The sequence below is a fragment of the Talpa occidentalis genome, unplaced genomic scaffold, assembly GCF_014898055.3.
Source record: "Talpa occidentalis isolate TD23 unplaced genomic scaffold, MPIMG_talOcc4v2.1 talOcc4.9, whole genome shotgun sequence".
Classification (NCBI taxonomy): domain Eukaryota; kingdom Metazoa; phylum Chordata; class Mammalia; order Eulipotyphla; family Talpidae; genus Talpa; species Talpa occidentalis.
The window spans coordinates 16,704,199-16,721,778 of NW_023605305.1; the positions used below are offsets into that span (position 1 = coordinate 16,704,199).

Below are 17,580 nucleotides of genomic sequence, written 5' to 3' on the forward strand. Positions count from 1 at the left end.
TTCTCTGAGCCTCAGTTTCCTCTGCTGTAGAATGGGGCCAATTTTACAGTGAGGATTGGCAACCATGAGGACAAAATACTTGTCCACAGTGGAAGTAGCTACCGCTATGGCTGCTATAACTGCTGCCTAAGAACCTCCTTCTGCACCACCCCTTCCCAGGCTAGACACCTGGACTATCTGATCTCATTGAAAAAATGAAATCCAATAAAGTCAGCATCTTTTACCCTCCACTACCCACTCCTGCCTCCTGCTTGGCTGGAGCATTCTAGCCTCACCCTTGGCCTTACTTTTAGCCCCTGCCCCTGACCATTTCTGCCCTCCTGGCACCAAACCCGCATGATCTTTCTTCCAGGAGCCACAAGAGGACAGAGTTTCACTTCTGTGGCCTCCTCTGATCAAGTGCCTACAAGCACTTTGGAAAAGCACAGAGCAGGAAGGTTCTAGCGTTATCCAGGACAGATGTGGACTGTGAGGTCCCTGGAACTGTCCTCAGGGAGCTAAGATGACAGGAGAGTTCTACAGAGGCTCGGAAGAGAAAAGCTGCATGGCCAGGTGGTAGAGTAGAAGGAACACACCAGACCGGGGCCTGGCGGGCTATGCTGGTGCCCACCCCTTCACTGTGAGAGCCTGGGCGAGTCACCTGCCCTCTCAGCCTGTTTTCTGGTTTATAAAAGGAAAGGGATGATGACTGTCGCCAAAGGTTTCTGCTAAAATTATAGGATTAAAAGAAGAGATTTGGAAAGGGATTTGGGTTTAAACCAACCTCAGTTTAAACCCAGCTTCACCATTTACCAGCTTTGAGACCTCCAGTGAGTTGTTTTACAAGAGTTTTGTTACTTAAAAGTGGGAAAAAATGTTAACACTTCTCATAAGATTATGTGAGGGCTAAAGTAGATAATTCAGGTATAGCCCCTTAGTCCATCGCTGGCACACTGGGATGACCATTGTTGTTTTTCTATGATTAGTAGAGACTAGAAGAAGAAATCAGACGAGACCAGTCAGAAAACAGTTCATTGTGAAGGCAGGGAGAAGAGTGTAGGGCTCATTCAGCCAGCAAACACTTAGGATTTGAGTAGACAGGACAGAGAGAACAGGGAAGCGCCAGAAAGCAGAAGTGAAACAGGCCCACCCATTCCAGCTGCATAGTATGGGAGAAGTTACTTCTCTTCTTTAGATCTCACACCCTCATCTGTAAAATGGTGAGATCTCCTGAGTCACCCTAAGGGTCAAGGCAGCTCAGGCGCACGCTGGGTGAACAGTCTATGTGTGGCTCTTTTCCTCTTCCAGCGTTAATGACTGGATTTATGATCTCAGACAAGTCCTTGAATACAGGAAGTGTGCTTCTACCCCAGGGCCTTTTCACGTGCTTCTCACACAGTGAGAAGATAGCTGTCGGCATGGAACACTTTACCCTATGTACTTTTCTGACTTGTTTCCTTACTTCCTGAATTTTTTGGTTTAAATGTCACCTTTTCAGTAAGCCCTTTCCTGTCTCCTATTTAAAATTGTAACATTTTTTACCATGGCAACATCAATACCCCTCATCCTTATCAGCTTATTTTCCTCCACAGCACTTATCACTCTTCAGTGTGTTGTATTTTATTGCATATTTGTTTGTTTTTTGTCATTCTTCCCTTGCCCCTCTCCCCCACTGGAATGTAAGCTCAGTGATTTTTGTCTTATTCATTGTTACATTCCTTGTACTGAGAATAGTAGGACACACAGTAGGTGCTCAGTAAATATTTGTGGTGTGAATGAATGAATAATTAATGAAGCCTCTTCTCTCTGGATCTGTGCTGAACACATAGTAGATTCCCAATAAATATTTGTATGGAAGGCCTTCATCCTCTCCACTTGCCAGATTATACTTTGACTGGGTCAACCGTGAAGCCCTTTTGTTTCTAAAACTTTGTATCCGGACATCAGTTTCAGTTGGAGTGCCCAAATCTTTTGTTCCTGAACCTAAGCTATGCAGAATTTCTCGTTGGGGCTGTTTGGTTGTTGGGCCCACAATGGTGATTATGTCATTACTGGTAATTAGCACTTAGGCCCAGAGGATGGAGCTTTTTGTTTTTCAGCAGAAATTACAGCAAAGAGCTGTGCTAGCCAGTGGGGCTCAGGCCTCCAACAGCTTCCTCTGTAACTCCCTCTTCTCAGCTATGGGTCCTTGGCTTAGGGAGACCAAGATGGAGGTGCCCAAAGTGAGGGCACCAGGGTAAGGAGCTCAATTGCTCTCCTCCCAGGCAGCATCCTACAGTTTCTCCTCTATACCCTTGGCTCTCCTTTTCTGGCCTGGTATAGAGGCAGCTCCTCACACTCCTGGGTCTGAGACTCAGGAACCCAGCTTCAACTTTCTGCAGAGTTGCTGGGTCACTGTAGGCATATCGTTAACCTGTGTTAGACCTCAGCCTTTTCATCCATCAAACAGAGTTGAAGATGCCTGCTTGACCTCCCTGGGGAAGAGATAGGATAGTAGAGTGGCCAAGGACTAGGGTTCTGGAGGTCAGACTTCCAAACTATATCCCTTCCTAGCTGTGTGACATTGGGCAAATAGCCTCACCTCTTTCACTTTATTTCCCAAAGCTATAAAACAACTCCATTGGGTTGATGTGAGAAGTAAATAAGAGAGTGCAAGTAAAGCACTAGGCACATAGAGAGTGCTTCGCTGGCATTATTAGAATGACCATCGTGGAAATGCAGGCAGTCTGTAAGCTAGAGGAAGAGTACTAGCAGTAAAGCCAAGCAGATGTGATTTGAATCCTAACTCTGACCCTTACTAGCTGGGTCATCCTGAGTAAGATTTTTTATTCCTCTGAGACTGTCACCTATAAAATGGGAATTATAGTCATTAACTTCTTCAAGCTTTCAGGCTGTTGTGATGGTCTGGTGGCATGCTGCACATAAAGTCCTTGGTACAGTGGTTGGCACACGTTATGCCCTCTTTGTACATGGGGAGAGAAGTCGCTTGCTTGAACTCACATAGCATCTCGCTGGTGGAGCTTTGATTTGAAGCCAGGTCTGCCTGCCTCAAAAACCCACCTCCATTTTATATCTTCTTGCCATCGTATATTTGGGATGATGGTGATGATGATGGTTATCCTTTTTTTTTTTTTAAAGATTTGTTTACCCATGCACACAAGAGCTGGGGTACAGGCCAGAGATGTGTGGGGGCAAGAGGACTCACCAGAGACATTTGGGAACAGAGCAGGCAGACTGACTGAAACACTGCTGAGGGGAGCAGTGGGCGAGACAGGAGAGGTCTGCTTCATCACATGGGTTGCTCCTCGGCTGGGGATCGAACCCATGTCGCAGAGGCTGCGGACTGCTTCATAGTGCAGCGCTCAACCCCTTGTGCCACCAGGAAGGCCCGATGATGGTTATCCTTAGTGCTGCTGGACTTAGTCATTCTGTAATCCCAACCCCTACACATAAGAGATGCTACAAATGTTTGTATGATGAAAATGTTGGTAGGATGAAGAAAGGGGAGACAGCATGTCCTAGCTTCCAGGGAGGCTTTTGCTTTGGGGTTAAAGTTTTTGTTTTTGTTTTTCCTGCATGGTTGATAGCAGAATAAAAATGAAAATAAAAATAAATAAAAATAAAAAGCATAGTGCAGATGTAGGCTTTGTAATTTGAAGACCCCTTTGTGTCTTTGTAATTTGAAGACCCCCTGACATTATTTGATCCTTTTTGCTGCTCTGAGTAGAGGAAATGGGAGGCCAGAGAGGGTGTTACGGCCTGAGTGTCTGGTGGCCCCAGATTAATATGGTGAAGCTGTCACCCCTGATGTGATGGTATTTGGAGATGGGATCTTTGGGAGAGATTTGGGATAGATGAGATCAGGAGGGAGGGGTCCTCATGATGGGATCAGTGTCCTCATAAGAAGAGATTCCAGAGAGCTCCCTCTCTCTGCCACACAAGGACGAGGACGCAGTGGGAGGTGGCTGTCTGCAAGCCAGAAAGAGTCCTTTCCCCCACCTGAGCGGTCCCTGTACCTGGCCCCAGACTTCTAGTGAGACTTCTCTGAGGAAATAAATTTCTGTTGTTTAAGACACCAAGTCTGTGGCATTTTGTTATGGCAGCCTGAACTAAGAAGAGGATAAGTGACTTGCTCAGAATTTATGACAGAGCTAAGACTGAAACTTATTTGTATTCAATTTACTGCTGGACAGGCATCTTAGGAGCTGTCCTGCTCCAGCAGCTTTGGGAGATTTGGGGAAAAGTCAAACCTGGCCATTTCTGGTTGCCCCCAGTATCCCGATCCTTCCCGCCCCCACTTCCCTAAAACTCCTCATCTGCCCTCATGTGAGGGTTGGGTCAGCTCACTGATGTCACTGAACCTGTGCCTCTGTTTCTTGGGAAACCCTCTAGGCCTAATGGGTCCCCTGTGCTGGGAGAAGGAATTAGTGGGCTGAGCTTGAGTGAGCTGGAGGCTTTGCTGGATCAGGTCATTAGGCTCACTTCAACTGGCCATCTGGCCTGTGGGGAGGTTGGAGGGGGGAGGGGGGGCCCAGATCCTTGGGTCTCTCCTTGAGTGTCCCAATGCTACAATTAGCAGTCCCGACAGCCTTTTCCTGAGGTCTTGGGATGGATGTGGGTGTTACCCATTCATATAATTTCCAAGTTCATATGCTTTTCCTGGGAGTGATATGAAAGCAGTGTGGAGCAAAGGGCAGTAGTGTTGGGTAAATCACTGTAGTTACACTTCAACTGTAACTGGTATAATACTTTGCAAGGAGGCTAAATGCAATAGTACATATAAAGGATTTAGCAAGTGCCTGGCAGTGGATAAATACCTAATAAATGTAGTTGTCATTATTTTATTTTATTTTTTAAAAGATTTATTTATGCATACAAGAACTGGGGTACAGGCCAGAGGTGTGTGGGGTGAGAACATTCACCAGAGACAGAGTGGGGAGCAGAACAGGCAGATTGACTGAAATACACTGGTGAGGGGAGCAGCGGGTGAGTCAGGAGAGGTCTGCTCGCCATGTGGGAAGCTCCCTGGCTGGAGATTGAACTCGTGCTGCAGTGGATAGCTTCACAGATTGTGTCTTAACCCCTTGCGCCACCAGGGAGGCCCAGTTGTCATTATTTTAAATAATAAATTATCAGTAAAGTGCCTTACAACTTAGACATTCCTAGGTTTTATGACTGTAGAATTTAGACTGGCCTCTAGCCTTGGAAAAGAAATGTAGCTGTGATGGGCCTCCCTGGTGGCACAAAGGGTTAAGCATAACACTATGAAGCAGTCTGCAGCCACTGCAGCACAAGTTTGATCCCTGGCCAGCCAGGGAGCAGCCCACATGGTGCAGCAGACCTCTCCTGACTCGCCCGCTGCTCCCCTCAGCAGTGTACTTTGGTCAATCTGCCTGTTCTGTTCCTCACTCTGTCTCTGGTGAATCCTCTCGCCCCCCAACACCTCTGGCCTGTACCCCAGCTCTTGTGTGCATAAATAAATAAATCTTTAAAAAAAAAAATGTCGTTGGGCTTAGAACCAAACAGTGAGCAGAATCTTGTAATAGGTGTTAGAAGACTTGTGTTCAGATTCGGACTCTGTACTCTGTGCTGTGTGACTGTGGGCAGGTCCTTTCCAGTTTCTGGACCCATTTCCCAAATTGTTGAAAAGTCAGCAGCTTGGGCTTGATAATCCAGGTCTAACATTTTGTGAATCCAGAGGCCTAAAGATGTGCCTTAGCCTCTAGACCACCAGTGCTATTATGATTCAACTTCCTTTCTTTCTTGGAGTGTCTCCACAGCAGAAAGGACCTAACTTGCTAATTCCAATGCATGTATTTTAATCACTTTTACTTTTTTGCTTTTACTGTGCAAGAAAACTCTAATGAATTTTAAAAAAAGATTTATTTATGCATTCAGGAACTGGGGTATAGCCAGAAGTGTGTGTGAGGGTGGGGTACGAGAGGATTCACCAGAGACAGAGTGGGGAGCAGAATAGGCAGATCTACTGAAATACACTGAGGAGGGGAGCAGTGGGCTAGACAGTGGGTTAGCTCCCTGGCCAGGGATCAAACTCAAGCTGCAGTGGCTGGCCATTTAACTCCTACGCCACCAGGGAGGCCCTCTGATGGAATTTTTGTAGGCAAAATGGATTACATTGAAGAGGTCAAAATATATTGTGTGATTTTAAATATGAAAGACAAGGTATTGCATGCGTGTACTGCATTTGCTGACTTCTTTTGTCTTTATTTCAAATATGAACAGGCAGCCAGCCTTGTATGCTATAATTAAAAAAAAAATCCTGGAATCAATGCATCCTAAGAAAATAATTGTGGGTACAGGTTAGATAAAAACATGTTTATCAAGTATCAAGAGAAAACTGGAAAATAACCTAAATGTCCAGCATTTAGGTTTAACTAAATTATTGCATATCCACTTGAGAGCACTGTTTATAACAGGGAATGCGAATGTCACAATACATTGTTAAGTCAAAAAAGTAATTTCTAAAGCAATCTGATCTAACTTTTAAAAAAGTGTTAGGCTGAACCATATGCAATTGCTGATGTTTGACCATTTTTAACCCATAAAATCAGCATTTTTATATGACTGGATTTAATAGATAAAAAAGTGTATGTGTAAGAAAAGGTACAAGAAGGTACTAGACGGGAACTCTCCCTGATATTTTTCTGATTTATCTGTATTTCCAATGAACAATTCAAGTACTACTATTAAAAGTACTCCCCGAGTAAGGCATGCCACTCAATAAACAGTAATTTCCCCATCCTGTTATAGTGTGTTTATCATTTGTGTTTAAAAGGTCTAAAATGACTGCAATTTTATGACCATGGCCTGGATGGGAAGCTAGACTCATTTATTTTTGGTACCAGAGTTGGTTTTTCTTCGATAATGACTTTCAAAACACTTAGCCGGGGGCCCAGTTTTTTAAGCCCCCTTCATCTCTTGCCACCCTGCGTTACCCTGACCCCCCCCACAGACATATGTTTTCTGTGAGCCCTGTCAATGGGGCTTCAGGCCAGCTGAGTCCCTAATCCAACCATGTCCCATATTCAGGAATGGTTCAGACTCCAACTGTTCCCTCCGTCCCCCTGCTTTATTCTGGTGTCATCTCTCTTATGTCATCAGAGGCCCCATCTACCTGCCCTGGCCTTCCCCACTGATCGCCACTTAATTTCACCATCTAATTTCACCCTCTTCTGTGCAGCTGGTGTTTGCTTCTGCTTGAGCTCAGTTTGCGATAGGGAAGGATTAGGACCCTTTCATGCTCTTTTTTCTTTTTCTTTTTTTTTTTTCCTTAGTGCCCTTGACCGCTCCAGGGGTTGACAGGCAGCTAGCGGGGCCTGTATTCCCCAGGAAGGAACGGGTGGGATGCAGTGACAGAGACAGTGGTGGGCTCAGCTGGCAGGCGGAATACAGTGGGCCCCTAGAGGCCCCATGGCAAGGCTTGAAGCATGGCACAGCCACCACCACCCAGATGTGAGCTTGGAGCAGGCAGGGCAGTAGCTTAGTTTCTGCCCAGGAAATTTGCCTTAGAGGTGGTGGGTGGGACCTTTACTCTTGGTACCCAGTGGCAACCTCTGCAGTCATCCTCTGGAACTGTATATCTAATTTGCAGAGGCCCCTTCTGAGATGCCAGAGGGCACAAGAGTAAAGGTGGTTTCTCTGCCTTTAGACTGGGCATTGCTTGTCCCCCACCCCTGACTATGTGGTGAGCCCAGCTACGTTCAATGACTGATCATTAAACCTAACAGGGTATGGTGTGTAACCTAATTCATAACAAAAGTCCCTTATACATGGATAGTTCTCTACACTTACAAAGTCCTTTTATCTCCTGGTCAAGAATTAAAAGGTAGGACTGGAATTCAAATGTTTCAGATTGTAAAATCTATGCCAGCAGTTTTTGGTATGGAATTGCATGGCACTGAATTGAAGGGTGGTTTAAGTGTGTCTAGCCATTTTCTGCTAGCCAAAGATCCTTGCTGTTTTTCAGGATGATGGTTAAATACTATACACTCTATGTATCCAACCAAGCCTCTTTAAATATGTATCACTGGCTAGCACTTTCTGGCATGGAGGATAATAGTTTTCATGAATCTGAATATGCTGGTAGTGGTGGGCTATCTGGTGACGGAGCTTCAAGATTTATCTTTCATGGCACCAAATTTCCTTGTTCTAGGAAGTATCGGAAGCACAGAAAGGGTAGGGCTAGAGTGTCCTTAATCAAAAGTTCAGCTGATAAGCAAAAGGCACAAGGAAGAAAACAAATACCTGATGGTTTCACTTATACGTGGAATATGGAGAAACAAAACAAAGTTACAGACAAACCAAACCAACAACAAATTCTAGAAATCTGACTATGGAATGGAAGCTACAAGATGAGGAGGGGAAGAAAGGAGGCACAGTGGACGATGATAGAGGGCTGAGGGTACCTGGGTGGTGGCTGTGGTGTGGTGTGGTGAGGTGTGGTGAGGTGTGAGCCTTTGAATCACATAGAGTGTTGTAAACCAATGTGACCTCAAAGCGAAACACAGAAGGAAGGCTTAAAATAAAAAAAAAGCACAGCTGAACCCAAGGACCAGAACAAGTTCTTTGCCTTTAGTACATAGAATGACCCTGGCCAAGTCACCTAACGTTATTAAGCCTCCGCTTCCTTATATATAAATTAAGTGTGCGCTCTTCTGGGAGATGAATAAGAGGGACTCCCTCTCCCAGCTTTGAGCTAATGCAAGCTCAAACTGTAGCAATTTGAGAGGGACAATAAGTGAATAAATAGTAGAAAGTCAGGTAGGAGTAAGTGCTATGAAGCAAAATTAAAGCAGGGCAAGGATGTGTGAATTAAGGCTATTGTAGATAGGTCAGTAATTAACACTTATCTAGACCTCACTATGAGCCAGTACTATTTTAAGTCTTTACATATAACTCATTTCATTCTTACAGTAATTCTAATGAGGTAGGCACTACCTTTTTGGTAGTTCTGATCCTTTTATGGGGTCAGAAGCAGGCATAGAGAGGACCAAACAATTAGGGAGGGCAGGAGACTGAGAACTGAACCCAGGAGCCTGTTTCTAGAGGCTGAGCTGAGAAGTGAACAGGCTGTGATTGATACCAGGTGACACTTTAGCTGGCATATACTAGTGCTGATGTCGGATTGGCTTCTCCTAGCAAGTCTAACCCTCTCTGCTTCGGTTTCTTCATGTCTAAACTGGGAATACTGAAACCTATTTTACCTTATAGCGCCATCATTAAAACAGGCTTCTTTCTGCTGGTTGGGGCCCCTATCTCTTCAGAAACCAACCTGGCAGGGAGAGCAAAAGTTCAAGGGGCTCTAAAATTTCTGAGAGAAAATAAAGGCACATCAGATAATTGTCAGAGCACCCCTGAATTCAGCTGAAGACCAGACCTCCGAAGCGAGGGTTTTATGATTTTGAGGGTGCCAGAGTGGAATGAGGAGACTCTTAAATGCAGAAAAAAGATACAAGGTTGGCACAGCCGCCGTCCTCAACTTCCATTTCAGGCCTTACACTGCTGCCAGGACAGGTAAAACCTCATCAGATGGCAGTGTTGGAATGGTTCCTCGAGACGGTCAAGTTAGTAGATGAGGAAACTCAGGGCCAGAAAAGCTGAGTACCTACCCAAGGTCACTAGGTACATTAGGGGGCAGTCACTGCAGCAGCCTGGCAGCAGCCTGGAATTTCCTTGAGGCTTCCACATCTTGGCCTCTTCCCTGATCCTCCCACGGCTGGATAGAGGCTCACCTGCGTCCAGGGCACCGGGTTCCTCACTCACCACGTGGGTGCTGCAGGGGCCGGGAGCACCCGGACGCCAGAGCGGGTTGGACGCGCGTGCGCATCCGCGTCCGCAGCCGGCCCCTTGCCTCTTCGCCTTTCCTTCCCCCCCACCCGCCTGAGGTGGGGGGGAAACCGGAGGAGCCCGAACTTGGCCTTAGCCAATGGGCTGGCGGGCCGCGGGCCCGGCCCCCTCCTTCCCTCCGGCGCCATCCAATAGAAATTTACTACAATGTTGTGGCGCCCCGAAGGGGCGGGGCGCGCGCGGGCGGGCTGGCTGCGGGCCGGGCCGGCCTCGCCTCGCCGAGGGAAGGCGGGAGGGCGCGCGCCCGGCCCCCTGCTCGCCGGCTCGCTCGCTCTCTCGCTCCCTCCCTCCGCCGGGGTTAGTCAGTCAGTCAGCCTGCAGCCGGCGGGCCGCGAGCCGCGGAGGGCCCGGGCCTCGGACGCCGGCGCCTCCTCCCGCTATTGTTCACCGGGCGGCTGCAGCGGCGGGCGCGGGAGCCCCGGCCCCGCGGGTGAGCTGAGGTGGCGGCCGCGCGCGAGCCGGCGGGGGGTTCGGGGGCGCGGGTGGCGGGGCTGTCCTCGAGGGGACGGTCCTGGCGGCCGCGGCGGCGCCGCAGCCTCTTTGTCTCCAGCCCCCACAGGCCCCGGGCCGGGGGCGCGGGCTCCACGGCCTCGCACGCGGGGTGGGAACCCGGACGCCGCGGGCCTGAGGAGAGGGAGGCGGGGGTTGCGCGGGGGAGCGTTTAAAAGTTAGGCTTGGGGGGTATTTCCGGCGCGGGGACCTCGGGGCTGTCTGGCCTGTCAGTCACTGCCCGGCGGGCGGGAGCGGGGGGGGGGGCGGGGAACCAAACCCCGAGAATTGCGGGTTTCGGGCAGCCGAGGCGTGGGGTGCAACCGCCGAGCGGCTTCTCCGTGACAGGGTAGCCGGGCTCTCTGGAGAAGTCAGGCACGGTCGGGGGGGTGCGGGGAGCCCTGGGGGGACTTGAAGGCCTTCCCGCCATACACATCCGCAGCATTAAAAAAAAAAAAAAAAAAAAAAGGAAACCACAAAAAACAGGCAACAAAACACCGAAACCCGAGAGCTCGGGTGCTCTCCCCCTTAGTCGCTCCTGTTCCCAGGGACCAAGGGGTTAAATCTGTTCTCTCAGCTTCGTGACCTCCTTTTTCAGTTCTCGCATCTGCCGGCTTGGAATATTTCCTCCCGCTGGCTGGGCTGCCTTACCTGTGGAGAGGCTGGATCTGGGCTGGCCCCCCGGGATTCGCCACCCGGCTATTATTCCTGGGTGGGCGGGTGGGGTGTGGTTTGCCAAAACAGGTTTAGTCTTCCCAGGAACAGGCGTTGTCTTGCGAGAAAAGTGATCTCACGTGAAGCAAATTGCTGACCGATTGGTTTGGGCCACATGATAGCGACTGTCATCTTGTTGTTTCTCTAACTGTACCGTAAATGACGAGTCTGTGGAGACTTGTCGGTTTTTGGCATGTACTGCTGATTAGGAGATAGTTTTTTTTCCCCTTTAAGAGATGCTGAGCTTTTTTTAGTAGTCGGAGTGATTTCACAGCTGCTATTTTGTTCTTTCTGTTTTTAGTGAAAATTGCAAGAAATGGTTATGTCTTGTGTCTTGGATATTATTATAGTGGATTTCTACTCTCTTGAGGATATTCTGTATTCAATGCTACTGCTCATTGTTTTTCATATTCTCAAAAATTTTAGTTGGTATATAGGTTTACATATAGATGCACATGTATGTACATATATATCTCCTTTATATGGTTCTTGTCATCCCAATTTTATTAGTAAAATAATGAAAATTTGTTGTACTCTTCATTTTCCTTTTCTGTAAATTGGAAACATGACAGCTTTGTTGTCAGTTGTAAAATTTTTGGCCTTATAAAATTGCTTTTTGAGTTGTTATTAATATAACCCATGTAGAATACGTAGCCCAATATCTGGCACACAGTAAGACTCAACAGATGACATTAAAAAATGGATGTGATAACTGAACATCAGATTGCCTCGGAATTAAGCTGTTAATTCAGAGTGTTTTCTACAATAGGGTTGTAATTAAGGTAAAGATAAGCATTATTCATATCCCTGGGGAAATTGAAGGTATATCTTTGCCACTATCATAAGTGAACTCACTGGCAGGCCCAAATTCAGTGTGCTCACCTTCTGATTCTTCTTCCTTCTAGTAAGAAAACTACACTTTTTCCTTGAGTAATTTAATTCAGTCTTGGACATAAACATTTTAAATCTGTAGGGCTCACTAGAATTCTCCCAGTATTTATACCAGTGTCTGATACCAATGTCCTATAGGTAAGTCCTTGCACAATATGGCCCCAATCTACCTTTCCAGTTTTATTTTCCTCATTACTTGTATTTTCAACTACAAAGAACTCAGTAATAACCCATGCTTTCCTTCCATTTCTGTACCCTTGGCCAGGTAGTTTCATCTATACTTGTCATAAAAATTCTTCCTATTTTCTGTGCTCTAACCTTAAGAATGTTCTGTATATTAGTAATTTTGAAGTGTGGGAAAAAGTGTTCTGTCTGGAAGGAACTTGATGGAATATTTTGTTTTGCTTTGAATATTCTTTGAATTTCATTAAGACCAAGCAGTTGAATTTTCTTTAACTGGTGTTTGTTAAAAAGATTTAGGTTCCAAGTGTCCCATCAGTGTGTGCTGCTCTTGTTGGTAGAGATGACCCAAGGGAGATTAAGAAAACCTGTTAGGCTTCCATTCTACTCAGAGCTAAGAACTTCGCCAGTTGACAAGTTTAATGCTTGGAATTCTGACTATCAGCAAATAGGCTGAGCTAATAGAAATTTTTTTTTCTTATGTTTTTTTTTTTTTTAAGATTTATTTTTATTTATTTATACAAGCACTGGGTACAGTCAGAAGTGCGGGAGGGTGAGAGAATTCACCAGAGCCAGAGCGGGGAGCAGAGCAGGCAGAAGGACCAAAGTACACTGCTGAGGGGAGCAGCGGGCGGCAGGAGAGGTCTGCGCGCCATGTGGGACCCTCCTCCGGTGGCCGGGGAGCAGCCGGGGATCGAACCAGCGCTGCAGAGGCTGCGGGCAGCCTCGCAACCCAGCGCTCAACCACTGCATCCCCAGGGAGGCCCAGAAAGCTTTATCTTTTAGGTGGGTCTCTGCTTGCTTTCTCTGTCTCTTTCTTGGATGTCTAAGGGCCAATTTTCCTTCAATGTGTGTTAAACACTTTATTACGTTTAAGTAGTACATATGGTGAACAAACCTATATTTTAAAGTTGGCTTACCCTCAATACACAAAGTAACATGATATAATATTAACACAATAATACACAAATTTTTTCTTTGCATGTTTAAAAGTGCTTTCATTGTATCACTTTTTTCCTGAAGAAATACTTATCAGCTAATGTCTAAGTTCACAAGAGATTCCAAATGATTCCTAGTTCCGCTGAAAGAAATGGTTGTGACATTTTGTTGAGATATGGCCTATGTATTTTTCTGTTATTCTCTTTTGTCAGATATATGCTCCACATTTAAATGTTCACCGGTATGTGTGCAGCTTGAATTTAACATTTTGGGACATTACAAAGCTAGCCTTCCATTTCATTCCTTACCTTATGGTCTTAATTTTAACCTATTCACATTATGGGCGATAGTATACTTTGGATGGTAGCTCTCTCCTCTTCCTAAGAAAGTTTCAGATTTAAACTTCTCAGAAGTCTTGCCGAAAAGTCATAGGATTCTTGAATTCTCCTCAGGTACCTAAAAGTTTGTGACTTAAAATATTTGCTTCATAATTTGTGATATGAAAGATGGGACTTGCTTATATTGTTTTCTGACTAAATTCAATTTAATATTGGTGATCTGATTTTATTATTTTAGTGTATCAGTGGCTAATGGGGACTGGTTTTGGTTTTGAAATCAAGAGGAGCTTATGTTTAGACCACAGTCTGTTTTCTTATCTAAGAAGCAGAGCAGTCCCATTGCTGCCAATGTACTTTTCCAAGAGTCCCATCAAATATGTGAGTGGTCACATGTATATTCAGATGCCGATTCATCTCTACCTCTAGAAGCGCCCCCCACCCCCTTGCTTGAATCACCTTGTTTTGTTTGTAAACTAACCAGTAATGGTTCTGACAACTCTTTTCTTGTGAACACTTGGTTTTTGTCTGAATAAAGCTGAGACTTTTAAAAACTTTTTTTTTTTTTTTTTTTTTTTTTATAGAGGCATGCTTTTATTTATTTGTTTGCTGGTTTGTTTGTTTGTTTGTTTATACATGCACTGGGTACAGTCAGAAGTGCGGGAGGGTGAGAGAATTCACCAGAGCCAGAGCGGGGAGCAGAGCAGGCAGAAGGACCGAAGTACACTGCTGAGGGGAGCAGCGGGCGGCAGGAGAGGTCTGCACGCCATGTGGGACCCTCCTCCGGTGGCCGGGGAGCAGCCGGGGATCGAACCGGCGCCACAGAGGCCGCGGGCAGCTTCGCAACCCAGCGCTCAACCGCTGCGCCACCGGGGAGGCCCGACTTTTAAAAACTTTTTAAAAAAGCATCAGAATTGATCATTACAGATCTTACTTATGTAGCGAACCAGAATTATTGGAAGATGCACTTATAGTTGCTTTTAGAAAAGAACCAAATTCCAAAAATATGGAATTTTTGTTGCTCTTATAAGTTTATTGGAATGTCAGTGGCACCTTACTGTGTCCTTTTCACCAGTGGGTTCATGGCGTCTTTAGTAGAATGCAGTGTAACAAATACTCTGGTGCACACACTGGGTTAGATTAGTATTTTGATTTATACTCTATGCCGTTTAATGAATACACAGTGAGAAGGATAAAGAAAAATGCTATAATAACAATGAATGGTATTCAGAAATTGGAAACGTTAGAAAGGAGAACTTGAAATTCTGTTTTAAGTGCTTCTCCTGCTTTGAATTTTCTACCTCACTGATGCTACTTCTCATATTGGTTTTAGGAAAGTTTAGTGGGAGAATCTCATTTTGCCGAAAGTCTGTTTCCACTTGTTTTTGCTAATTATTTTCATATAAATGGGATTGTACCCACCTTGAAGTATTGGAAAATAAATTGGATTTTGAAGACAGCAACATACCATGGTATGGTCAATATAATTCAAGGAATAACTAGGAGAGACTTTAATATACTCTACCTCTAATCTTCATCAGTTTCTCCCCACAAAGTCACTATATCAATATGGTACCCCTAAAAGTCCCCGCTATAAAGAAATTCCAGAGCCATTCCGCCATCATGGTTGTCATTTATTATTATCACATTTGTCAGGAGCAATTTTTACTGTGCAAGTATCTCTTGAGTATCTCCAAGATAAACCCATATGGTTTGAATGGTGATTGTTTATTGAATTGCTCCTCTCTTCTCCCATGACTGAGAGCTCTTTGGGTCACTTTCATCCAGTTACCCTAGACTCTCTTCTTTTGTTCTTGAGTCTCAGGGCTGTCTCTATTTGTAGAGATTAAAATGATTTCAGAGCTCAATTTTATTTTATATTATTTTTTAAGATTTATTTATGCATACAAGAGCTGGGGTACAGGCCAGAGATGCAGGGGGTGAGGGGATTCACCAGAGACAGAGTGGGGAACAGAACAGGCAGATTGACCGAAGTACATTGCTGAGGGGAGCAGCAGGTGAGTCAAGAGAGGTCTGCTGCGCCATGTGGGTTGCTCCCTGGTGGGCCAGGGATCTTACTCGTGGGGATCGAACTCATGCTACACCGGCTGCATATTGCTTCATTGTGCAGTGTGCTTAACCCCTTGTGCCACCAGGAAGGCCCCTCAGAGCTCAATTGTAGTGGAACTTTTGTAGGGTTTAAAGTCATTTTGGCAGAGTAGGTAGGGAGAAGTAAGGATTATCTGGAATGGTAGGAACTCTGTTTATATTGATAAATAAGATAGAAAGAAGCAGTAGTATTAATATTTAATTCTGCTCTATATTGAATACATATGTAAAATTTTGCTCTATCATCTAATAATATTATCTATTAATAGGAACACATCAGTTTCTTTTTGAAAATATGTAGAAATAATAAGAAAATAAAATAGGCTATAGTATATACTATTGGAGTTAATTGTGATTTATAAATGCAGCCTGCCTAGTCCTTGTGCCTTTAATCCTCAATAATAATTGCCCTAATACAAAGCAACTTTTGGTAGGCCCTCTATGTGGCTGAATTGTAGTGTTGGATACAATACATAGGGAGGTTTAGATGCTTTCTACATAAACATTTACTCTGAAAACTTTCATAATGTGATAAAATCTGCATTAAACCATTCCTAGTTATGATGTAAAAGTTTTTTGCTTTTGCAAAGAGGCGGTTTCTTTTTTTTTCCTGTTACTGTTGAAATAACATTGCATTATAACATTACATAAGTTTCAGATGTGCATTAGTAAAAATCAACATGAGTATTACCACATTAAGTTCACTGTTAATGATATAAAAGTTTTAAGTGAGAAACTCAGTGATTTAACAACATTAAAGTATGGGGTTGTTTTAAAGTGTTTAAATTTAAGACTGTGGCCCACAAGTGTAAAAGAAATGCAAACATTTGGTAATTTACAAATATACAGTACTATGCCAAGATTCAGTTGTGATTGCTATTCAGCTATTCCTTAATGCTTGCATAAAACCAAGGAATACTATTAGAATCATTTAATACAATGAACTTAATGGTAAATCTTTGAGTATATCATCTTATAAAAAATGCTATTTCAATTTATACGTCAAATGTGGTTTAATTTATGAATTTGGAGTTCTACATGTATTCAAGTGAAAAGTGTTTCACCTTGATAATACATTTGGTATAGATTGTTGAAATTCATTTTTCCCCCTAGTTTCGACCATATGGACACACAGTCAGAACTGTCAAGAGCTCCAAGGATTTAAGCCCTTACATTTTTACCTGCCAACCATTTCAGCAGGCAGTAGGGACACATGGAAGGCAGCTTAAAGTGAAGGTTTTTTTTTTTTTTTTGCTACCACCCACCACTTGCTGTTTCTTGCCCTTTTATGCTTTTTTAAATGATTCAGAGAATCTACACTGTTGCTAACTTACTACCTGCAGAGTTCTGCTAATCTTGATGGTATTATGTAATAACATAAATCTCTTGCATGGTGTCATATGATGTTGTATATATGTCCTCCCACACATGCGTCTTTAGAGTAATTTCTTTCCATCTGGTGTTGGAAATAAGCTCTTTGTGAGGTTATTTTTAAATCTCGAAGCTTTCTGGCATTCTTAACACTTGAAATAACACAATTGCTTTTGAAGGCAAGAAAATTCATATAGTATATTTAGTGTTTCCTTTTTTCAGTGAAAATGTAAATAGTGTATTATTGAAAAAAAATCCTATCCTGTGTTCCAAACAGGCAAAACATGTATTTTATGTTTACATAATCTCCAGATAATTTGATTAGGTGGGGAATAATCAGTCAGTTGTTATTAAGTAGATAAAGTAAAGGAGAAATACTTAGGGAAAGAAGGCCCAAAATAAACCTGTTAGAGGAAAGAGGTTTCAAAGATATTTTATTTTTCTGAAGGTTTGTTGGTATCCCCTCTGAATCTTGCAGCATTTATTTGTTATATATCAGTTTTGTCATGTGTGGTTTTATATTGCATATAAAGCTGCTATTTGCTGGTGAGATTGCCAGCTTCTGGAGCTCAGAGGGTTAGTATCATGTCTTTCATTGCCCTCCTCCTGCCCACCACCTCCTTGCAATACAGATATTGCTTAGTACGGTACAGATATTGTATCCCTCGGCGGTGTGATAAGAATGTGAATGTGAATCCAGGAAAAT

The 17,580-nt window shown here is 44.2% G+C and overlaps 1 protein-coding gene across 8 annotated transcripts in view; it reads left to right on the plus strand.

Moving 5' to 3' along the window:
• The window catches only part of EPB41 (erythrocyte membrane protein band 4.1), a 152,728-nt gene that overhangs the window by 9,216 nt on the left and 125,932 nt on the right, over positions 1-17,580 (plus strand). For 2 of the 8 annotated variants that reach the window (XM_054691569.1, XM_054691570.1), the window contains exon 1: positions 10,189-10,276. The exons of 1 other annotated variant lie outside the window; for it this stretch is intronic. The gene's annotated coding sequence lies outside the window, so the exon portion shown is untranslated. Of the gene's footprint in view, positions 1-10,188; positions 10,277-17,580 lie in introns of those variants that run through there. 5 more of the 8 variants (XM_054691574.1, XM_054691573.1, XM_054691571.1 and 2 more) reach the window with 4 other exon arrangements.